Genomic DNA, 10173 nt, shown 5'->3' on the forward strand with positions numbered 1-10173 from the left:
TCTGTGTGCATTCTCCACTCTGCAGGTTGAAAAGTAGAGAGGGGACAATCTTGTCCATGAGCTCAGGGTCCCAGATATTGGCCTGTAGGTCGTCATTCACCATCATCCTCACCTTGATACCTGCCATGCAAATCTTGAAGCCGATGTCGGGGTCCTCGTCTCTAGAGTGGCACATGTCACTGAAACGTGACACAAAAAAATGGTAACAGCGGTGGTAGGAGGGGTTGTCCTCTTGTATGTTGGCAAACTTCACAAACAAATTGGTTCCTAGGATCTGTAGGCTAGGTTTGTCCGACTCTAGCACCTCACGCACCATCTTCAGGAAACTCTCCACAAACAGGTTGATGCTCTGAGAGCGACAGGCCATCAGCAGCTGGTCCAGCGCTTCCATTGCTATGCACACATACCTGTATCTTTGTCGAGCCACATCCTTTGACATTCTCTTAGACAGGTAAGCGCCAATAGAGTCAAGCTCTTCTGGAACCGACAAGGCATAGAATGTCAGCTTCTCCATGTTGGCTTTTACTAGCCCATTCTTTTGGTTTGCTGGAAAGATGTTGTCTACCAATCGCTTGTACAGAGGACTGAGTGCTCCACAACAGTCACCAATCAAGAAAGATATGATTCTTTCCAGTGACATGGTTGTGAAATTCGTTCTTTTTTAAGTAAGACTAGAAGAGAGAGCAGTAATGCAACCGTGTGAGTTCCAACTGATGTGGAGCACTAGAGGTTATCTTGTAATGTAAGAACTCCTTCCAGGTGACATGGAACACTAGAGAAGTCTTTGAAGAGGAGCTTTGATACTGGCGCATAATAAACATGATGGATGTTACTTTGACGTGCAGATGGTCTCTGCCAGTTTGGACTTCCCGGGACAATTAAAATGCTTTTTTCATGTAGTATATTCAAAGGACAACAGGCTGACCTGGGGCGCTCAAGTTTTTCCCTATAATCAGTTTTTAATATTGAGAATGTGGCAAGTTGAAGTGACCCGCATTCTTCACGGGTGCACTCAATTACCTGACAGAATCAGTTGTCACGTCATTGCGTAATTGCGGGGCAGTGCCGCCCACTGTTATATATATGGGCAGGTGACTGCGCCTCTGACGTGCGTCATACCTTTCTCCCGGATGCTGTGATCAGTCAGATCGTGGTTTGGCGTGGCTGTGACAGATCGGTGATCCATACTCCCTAATTGTGCGGTAGGTTACGCTTGTAGGATTATTGAATGCAGTGATGAAGTTAAGGCGAGTGGTAGTGGTGTCACGCTTCCCCTCTGTTGTTTGCAGAGTCTGCTGCATTGTCTGTGCGGAGCTGACGTGTGCTCCCTCCACTGTGGGTGAACACATCAGTGTCGGAAGGTAAGCTGGCTACATTATGCCCTGGCCGCTGGTAGCTCTTGTTGGGCCGCTGACTGAATGGCTTTTTGGTCTTTAGTTGCTGTGGACGGCAAGTGAGCCGTGCGCTCCCTCTCTCTCTCGCTCTCCCTCTCCTCACGAGTTGGAAGCGCTGCGCTGCTATCCTCTGGTAGGTACTGTATATGCAGGCTGATCCTGGTGTGTTTTTAAATTTTTACACCACATTAAGATTGAGTATTTTTGCTCTTTGCTCGCTTGGCAGGTAATTGGGCCAGCGTGTGAATCGCGGTGCCGCGGCCCTCTAGAAACCTCAGCCTCCAAGCCGTGGCCGACTGCTGTTTTGTCCCCCGCTCTTCTTTTATTGTTTTAGTTCATGTTGCAGCTACTACTACTACTACTACTACTACTACTACAACTATCACCACTACTTCGTGACGAGTACAATTTTGTGATGGTTTAAATTATAGTTATGAATATTGTTTCAGTTTGTTAGTTGCTTTATTTTTGTTTGGTTGTTTGTGTGTTTGTTTTTGACTAAGTTGTTTTGATTTGAATTACTGCATGTTTTCTCTTTACGATTAATTTGATTTGATTATTTTGGTTTGTTCTTTAAATTGCCTTGTAAATTATTTAGATTGTGTTTGTGCATGTTATTGTTTTATTTCTTTGTATCCTGTTTATTTGTATGTTCATTCTGATTTATTCCATTCCATTTTGTATTAGTTGGGTTTGGGTGCGCGTGTGTGTGTGTGTGTGTGTGCGTGTGTGGGTGTGTAGTTGTGAGCTGCTGGCGTTTACTCCGCTGATAATGTTTGTGTTTTGTGCAGGGCAGGAGCTGTAGGGGCAGATAGCGGCTGGTCCCCTGGTGGTGGTGTCCGTCATTGGTCCCTCGACTGTACAGCACTTGGGTGTCATCCGGATGGTGTACGGTAATCACTGTGGTGTATACTAAGGCCCTTTTTTCCTTCTCAGATTTCCTCCAGCCGCACTAGGCCTACAGCCCTGGCCCAGCCTTGTGTGTTTTTTTTATTAAGCTGAGCTTTGCGGGCAAGTAGTCGACCTTGTCCCCAACTAATAGTAAAACAGTGGTTGACTCCTTTTATTAATAGTATTTTTAAAGATTGTTAATAAAATATTGACTTATTGTTGGACTCACGTCTCATCTCAAGTGCTTTTGAACCTGTGCCCTTAGTCTAGGTAGAGATTTAACGTGGGCTATAGCAGTAATTTTATTTAGTTATTTCCTCGGGGTGAAATTCCCTGAGGTGGCGTTGTCGGTTTGTCCTCACCTACCACCATTTTGCCACATCTTGGCGTTGTCGGCAGGATGCACTCTTGAAGATAGAGACGTGAATTCCATTTTTTTGTTTTCTTTAATTCTGTTTTACTAATATTACATTGTGGGATTGATTATTTCACTGTGAATTTGTGTGTTGTAGGGGGGACAGAACAGCAGTATTTGCCACTGGGTGAACTAGTTTTATATTAAGTGAATTGTGTGCACTTTACCTATTATTATGGAGGAGGAAATGCAGCAGCTTAGAGACCTGGTTATGCAGCTCCGGACCGATAACGAGCGACTATTGCGGGAAAGGGCTTTGTCTCCAGCGGGTCCTAGTGCAGCTAACCTAGCTTCCCCGGCATCTGGTAGTGAGGCCCCAGTTTTAGGCCGCAGTGCTTCTGTTACAGAGCGGTTGGTGGTAGTGCCTAGAGACCGCCGGTGTCCTATGTTTAATGGTAGAACAGGCATAGGGATAGCCGAGTGGACCGAGGAGATACAGGCATGCATGCGTGTCCGCCATCTGTCTGTCATTGACCAGGCCTTCTTTAGAGGCACGGGAAGAGATTAAGTATCGCACTAGTGTGGAGCGTGGCGACCCCATTAAGGTTTTAGCCATTTTAAAGGAGTTGTATGGTTGTGCCCAGTCATACGTCACTTTACAGCAAGCTTTTTTTGCTAGGAAGCAGCAAGAGGGCGAAACACTCCAGGAGTTTTCCCTGGCCCTAATGGCTCTTATGGAAAAGGTGGAACAATGTGCTCCTGATGGTTTGCTTAATGCCAGGGTGTTACTTCGTGACCAATTTGTAGAGCATGTCCTTGACAGTGCTCTTCGTCGGGAATTAAAACAGTTTGTCCGTGGTCAACCTGATGCTACTCTTTTGGAGGTGCGTGCAGAAGCCATTAGGTGGGAGAGGGAAGGGTTTCCGGGGGGCACTAGAGAACGCAGTTACTCCCTCCCTTCAACGTATGGCCTTCAGTATGGGGTGCAGAGTCGTCCCGGCCCAGCCCCCCTTGCTGCCTCATATGGGTCAGAGCTAGGAGAGTTAAAGGAGCTTTTGAAGCGTCAGCAGGAACAGCTCAATCAGCTCACCCAGACAGTAGCGTCCTTGCAGAACCGTCCCATACAGACTCACCCTCCTCGCGGTGGCCCGCTGATCTGTCGAAGGTGCCATCAGCCGGGGCATTTCGCGAGAGAATGTGTTGGGGAGCGGGTTCCTGCTCGTGCTAATTCTGCCGCTGGATTTCCCTCTAACGGGGCCAGGCCATTTCCCCGCTCTCACCAGTCGGAAAACTGACGCCCTCTGAGTTGTTGAGCCACAGCTCAGATGGGGAGCCGATGGGCTCACAGGTTGGTCCTACAGCCAAATTGATGTCATCTTGTCCCACCATTGAGGTTTCAATGGGGGGGGTTTCCATTTCCTGTTTGGTGGACACAGGGTCAATGGTGTCCACCATTACTGAGAGTTTCTTTCTAGAGCAGTTTGCACCGTGGAGTCATGATCGTCTTCAGTCGTGTCACTGGTTGCAGCTCCGGGCAGCTAATGGCCTGGAGATCCCTTACATTGGTTATCTAGAGTTAAATGTGACTCTGTGTGGTAAGGTGATTCCGAATTGTGGCATCCTGGTAGTCAAAAACCCACTTGGTGCAGTGTCTTCTGTCCCTGGTATCCTGGGGATGAATGTTATTCGTGGATGCTACAGAGAGCTCTTTGGCGCACATGGATCTGAGCTGTTTGGCACCTCTTCTGTGGTGCATGCCCCTGTCCCCATTGTTGAAGCTCTGCAGCAGTTCCATCAGTCCACCACTCAGTGCCCGAGACGTTCCTCTGGTATAGCCAGGGTTCGGGGTACACAAGCTGTCCGTATTCCTGGCGGAGTTATGAAAATGGTGCCTAGTACTTGTTCTGAAATGTTCTCTGGCCGGGCTGTACTTTTTGAGCCTACTGAGTCTGGCCTGCCAGCAGGGCTTTTGGCATCTCCTTGTATTGTGCATGTCTCCCGTGGTACGGTTTACGTCCCTGTGGTCAACGTGGGGTTAACAGAGGTGTTGCTCTATCCACGTACCACTCTTGGTGTCTTGGGCGATGCCCATATTGTCAGTCTTCCCGCCGGACTCACTGAGGTGAGGTCCACTACAGCCACAGTGTCATCTCAAGTGGCTAGTCACCCCATGTGCAGTGGGGTAGAGGCAGTGGACTTGTCTGTCTTGATGGAGCCAGAGCAGGAGGAGGTGAGGTCCTTGTTGCAGAAATATAGCTCAGTCTTTTCTGCACACGATGGTGACCTGGGCTGCACCAACCTTATCTCCCATGACATTCCGCTGCTTGATGATGTGCCAGTTCGACAGAGGTACAGGCGCATTCCACCATCTGAGTATGAGGAGGTCAAAGCTCATATTAACCAGCTTCTTGAGGCCCAGGTCATCAGGGAGAGCAGTAGCCCCTATGCTTCACCAATCGTGTTGGTTCGTAAAAAAGATGGGAGTCTGCGCATGTGTGTGGACTACCGGTTGCTTAACAGCAAGACGAGGAAGGATGCTTTTCCCTTACCTCGTATAGAAGAAAGTCTTGATGCCCTGTCAGGGGCCCGCTGGTTTTCCACTTTAGATCTGGCCAGTGGATACAATCAGGTACCGGTTTCAGAGCAGGACAAAACCAAAACGGCCTTTTGTACGCCGTTTGGACTTTTCGAGTGGAACCGGATGCCATTCGGCTTGTGCAATGCCCCAAGCACCTTTCAGCGGTTAATGCAGAGGATGTTTGGGGATCAGCAGTGCCAGTCTTTGCTCCTTTACTTGGATGACATCGTTGTGTTCTCATCCTCTGTTTCTCAGCATGTGCAGCGACTTGAAGTTGTCCTGAGTCGGCTCCTAAGAGAGGGGCTTAAGGTAAAACTTGACAAGTGTGCCTTTTTCCAGCAAGAGGTCAGATACTTAGGTCACGTCATCTCTGGTGGGGGAGTTTCCACGGATCCTGCCAAAATTGAGGCAGTGGCTAAATGGCAGCGCCCACACCATGTGTCAGAGCTGCGTTCCTTTTTAGGGTTTGCTAGTTACTACCGGCGCTTTGTTGAGGGGTTTGCAAAGATGGCCGGTCCCCTTCATAAGTTGGCAGCTGAACTGGTAGATACCAAGTCCAAGAAAAGGCAAGGACAGGCACTGGGTCCTGCATGGACAGCTGAGTGTGAGCAGAGTTTTGAGGCCTTAAAGGCCAAGTTGGTTTCTGCTCCGGTGCTTGCTTATGCAGATTTTGGGCGCCCTTTTGTTTTGGAGGTCGATGCTAGCCATAGCGGTCTCGGGGCTGTCCTTTCCCAGGAGACAGAGAGCGGCCTACGACCGATAGCTTATGCTAGTCGAGGCCTTCGGCCCACTGAGCGTAACATGACTAACTACAGTTCCATGAAACTGGAATTTCTTGCACTCAAGTGGGCCATGGCAGAAAAGTTTCGAGAATACCTCCTCGGCAACAGGTGTGTGGTTTTTACTGACAATAATCCGCTAAGTTATCTCCATTCAGCTAAACTTGGGGCCACGGAGCACCGATGGGCTGCTCAACTTGCTGCTTTTGATTTCGAAATTAAGTATCGGTCAGGTCGCAGCAACAAGAATGCTGATGCGCTTTCCCGTCAGTGTCTGTCTGGTCCTAGCCTGGTTGAACAGGCTGTACCTGGCACTCTAGTCCCAGAGGCCCTCCAACAAGCCTCGCACTTGGACTCCGGGGTACCTGCGAAGCAGTCTCTAATATCAGTCTGGCCAAGCCATTCCTCTTCAGATATCCGCTCCATGCAGGAGGTGGACCCTATCCTGAAAAATGTTTTGCTTTTTTGGCGAAGGCAGGTCCAGCCTACTCCAGAGGAGAGGCGACAGGTTCCAAGACCAGTGTTGGCATTGTTGCGTCAATGGGATCGTCTGGTTGAACACGAAGGTGTCTTATACCGTCGGATCTTCCGCTCAGATGGGGGGGAGGAAAAGTTTCAGCTTGTTTTACCAACAGTCCTTAGATCAGAGACCTTGAGACAGCTGCACCAGGAACATGGTCATCAAGGTATTGACCGGACCAGTGAGCTGGTGCGACAGCGCTGTTACTGGCCGGGGATGTCGGCAGACATTAAGCAGTGGGTTCAAGAGTGTGAACGTTGTCAGGTTGCAAAGGATTCTGGCTCAGTGCCACATAGCTTCATGGGTCACTTATTGGCCTCTAGGCCAAACGAAATTGTGGCAATAGATTTCACACTGTTAGAACCCTCTCGGGGTGGACTAGAAAATGTCCTTGTGATGACAGACGTGTTTAGCAAGTACACTGTGGCTGTCCCAACACGGGATCAGCGAGCCTCCACTGTGGCACAGGTCTTGTCTACGGAATGGTTTTTCAGGTTTGGTGTTCCCAGCCGCATCCATTCAGACCAGGGGAGGAGCTTTGAGAGTTCCTTGATCCATCAACTTTGCGATATGTATGAAGTAGCAAAGTCTCGTACTACACCTTATCACCCGGCTGGCAACGGACAGTGCGAGAGGTTCAATCGAACGCTCCACAATCTGCTGCGCACACTGCCATCTTCCAGGAAACAGGACTGGGCTTCTTGCCTACCACAGGTACTGTTCTGTTATAATACCACTCCTCACCAGGGTACTGGAGAGTCTCCCTTTCTGTTGATGTTTGGTCGGGAGCCAAGGCTACCTGTAGATTTTCTTTTGGGCCGTGTTCGTGACCCTGTTCCAGGGCGAGTGCAGGACTGGCTTGTGGAGCACCAAGCCAGATTGGGTATTGCCTTGGAAGGCGCTCGAGAGAGGCTGTTGGCTGCAGCAGGTCGTCGGAAGGAGCGGCATGACCAGAGGGTTCATGACGCACCTTTTCAGGTGGGCCAGTTGGTCTACCTGCAGGACCGTAGTATCCGGGGTCGCCATAAAATCCAGGACAAGTGGAGTCCCGTGGTCTTTCAAGTGCTGCGTGTACCTGTAGGTGAAGGAGCGGTTTACACCATTGCTCCTGTGAATGACTTGTGTAAGGTACGTAATGTACATCGCAACATGTTGAAGGCCCAAATTCGGTCAGCGCCTTTAACTCCACCTGCAAAGGTTTCACAACCACTCAAACACATGTTGCCTGGTAGCTCACCCAGCGGGTCTGAGGATGTTGACCTATGTTTGCTGGTCCCTGACACCTCTTTGCTGCCTTCAGAAGTGGTTTTTAACTCTTCAGAGGCCAGAGGGTCTTCTGTTGTCATCCCTGTGGAAGCTCAGCCAATTCCAGATACACCTTTGGTACCAGAAAGTTCTGGTCCACCAACCCACTCCTCCTTTTCAGCAGGCCAACCCAGTTCCAGTCAGATGGTCTTGCGACGAACTGAACGCTCTACAGCTGGTCAACATTCAAATGTCCACCGCCTTCCTCGGGCAGCCGGTGTGGCGGACAATGGAGCAGTTGAAACTCCAGTGCCGGCCTCTAATGCTCAATTTGCCATTTTTAGACCTTGGTACTAACCCTCCAGGTCTCTTGTGTCATCGTCGGGGCGACGACGCAAAAAGGGGGGGTAGAATGTGGCAAGTTGAAGTGACCCGCATTCTTCACGGGTGCACTCAATTACCTGACAGAATCAGTTGTCACGTCATTGCGTGATTGCGGGGCAGTGCCGCCCACTGTTATATATATATGGGCAGGTGACTGCGCCTCTGACGTGCGTCATACCTTTCTCCCGGATGCTGTGATCAGTCAGATCGTGGTTTGGCGTGGCTGTGACAGATCGGTGATCCATACTCCCTAATTGTGCGGTAGGTTACGCTTGTAGGATTATTGAATGCAGTGATGAAGTTAAGGCGAGTGGTAGTGGTGTCACGCTTCCCCTCTGTTGTTTGCAGAGTCTGCTGCATTGTCTGTGCGGAGCTGACGTGTGCTCCCTCCACTGTGGGTGAACACATCAGTGTCGGAAGGTAAGCTGGCTACATTATGCCCTGGCCGCTGGTAGCTCTTGTTGGGCCGCTGACTGAATGGCTTTTTGGTCTTTAGTTGCTGTGGACGGCAAGTGAGCCGTGCGCTCCCTCTCTCTCTCGCTCTCCCTCTCCTCACGAGTTGGAAGCGCTGCGCTGCTATCCTCTGGTAGGTACTGTATATGCAGGCTGATCCTGGTGTGTTTTTAAATTTTTACACCACATTAAGATTGAGTATTTTTGCTCTTTGCTCGCTTGGCAGGTAATTGGGCCAGCGTGTGAATCGCGGTGCCGCGGCCCTCTAGAAACCTCAGCCTCCAAGCCGTGGCCGACTGCTGTTTTGTCCCCCGCTCTTCTTTTATTGTTTTAGTTCATGTTGCAGCTACTACTACTACTACTACTACTACTACTACAACTATCACCACTACTTCGTGACGAGTACAATTTTGTGATGGTTTAAATTATAGTTATGAATATTGTTTCAGTTTGTTAGTTGCTTTATTTTTGTTTGGTTGTTTGTGTGTTTGTTTTTGACTAAGTTGTTTTGATTTGAATTACTGCATGTTTTCTCTTTACGATTAATTTGATTTGATTATTTTGGTTTGTTCTTTAAATTGCCTTGTAAATTATTTAGATTGTGTTTGTGCATGTTATTGTTTTATTTTTTTGTATCCTGTTTATTTGTATGTTCATTTTGATTTATTCCATTCCATTTTGTATTAGTTGGGTTTGGGTGCGCGCGTGTGTGTGTGTGTGTGTGCGTGTGTGGGTGTGTAGTTGTGAGCTGCTGGCGTTTACTCCGCTGATAATGTTTGTGTTTTGTGCAGGGCAGGAGCTGTAGGGGCAGATAGCGGCTGGTCCCCTGGTGGTGGTGTCCGTCATTGGTCCCTCGACTGTACAGCACTTGGGTGTCATCCGGATGGTGTACGGTAATCACGGTGGTGTATACTAAGGCCCTTTTTTTCCTTCTCAGATTTCCTCCAGCCGCACTAGGCCTACAGCCCTGGCCCAGCCTTGTGTGTTTTTTTTATTAAGCTGAGCTTTGCGGGCAAGTAGTCGACCTTGTCCCCAACTAATAGTAAAACAGTGTTTGACTCCTTTTATTAATAGTATTTTTAAAGATTGTTAATAAAATATTGACTTATTGTTGGACTCACGTCTCATCTCAAGTGCTTTTGAACCTGTGCCCTTAGTCTAGGTAGAGATTTAACGTGGGCTATAGCAGTAATTTTATTTAGTTATTTCCTCGGGGTGAAATTCCCTGAGGTGGCGTTGTCGGTTTGTCCTCACCTACCACCATTTTGCCACAAGAAGAATTGTCATCTTTCCATTAAGGCAATTTTCTTTAAGGTGTTTTGAATGCAACAAAGAAGGACGAGAAGATGAGACTGAGAACTTAGAACAGTGATTGCAAACTTCAGAACTTTGAACAGTGGAGGGCAGCATTACACCTCTCAGTGTACAGTCTGCTGGAAATGATTAGAGCAATAAGTCTTTGATCTTCTGAAAGCAACATAATAAAGAAGAGCTTTCCTACTAAAATGGGAATTACATGTTTTTTCCACCTGGTTCCTGTTTATTAATGTTGGTGTGTTTTTGGCATGAAATGA

At 48.5% G+C, this 10173-nt stretch overlaps 2 long non-coding RNA genes and 1 pseudogene across 2 annotated transcripts; 2 read left to right on the forward strand and 1 right to left on the reverse strand.

The window, feature by feature from the left end:
• The window catches only part of LOC122760505, a 1631-nt pseudogene extending 1102 nt beyond the window's left edge, over positions 1-529 (reverse strand).
• Positions 530-980: 451 nt separating this feature from the next.
• On the forward strand, positions 981-1732 carry LOC122760506. Its single transcript, XR_006358431.1, has 4 exons — positions 981-1202; positions 1290-1361; positions 1438-1527; positions 1621-1732. It is a non-coding gene; the product is annotated as an uncharacterized LOC122760506 (long non-coding RNA).
• A 6355-nt stretch (positions 1733-8087) lies between these two features.
• On the forward strand, positions 8088-8937 carry LOC122760507. The gene is made up of 4 exons (XR_006358432.1): positions 8088-8407; positions 8495-8566; positions 8643-8732; positions 8826-8937. It is a non-coding gene; the product is annotated as an uncharacterized LOC122760507 (long non-coding RNA).
• Positions 8938-10173: the final 1236 nt, after the last annotated feature.

The sequence above is a fragment of the Solea senegalensis genome, unplaced genomic scaffold (genome assembly GCF_019176455.1).
Source record: "Solea senegalensis isolate Sse05_10M unplaced genomic scaffold, IFAPA_SoseM_1 scf7180000013703, whole genome shotgun sequence".
Classification (NCBI taxonomy): domain Eukaryota; kingdom Metazoa; phylum Chordata; class Actinopteri; order Pleuronectiformes; family Soleidae; genus Solea; species Solea senegalensis.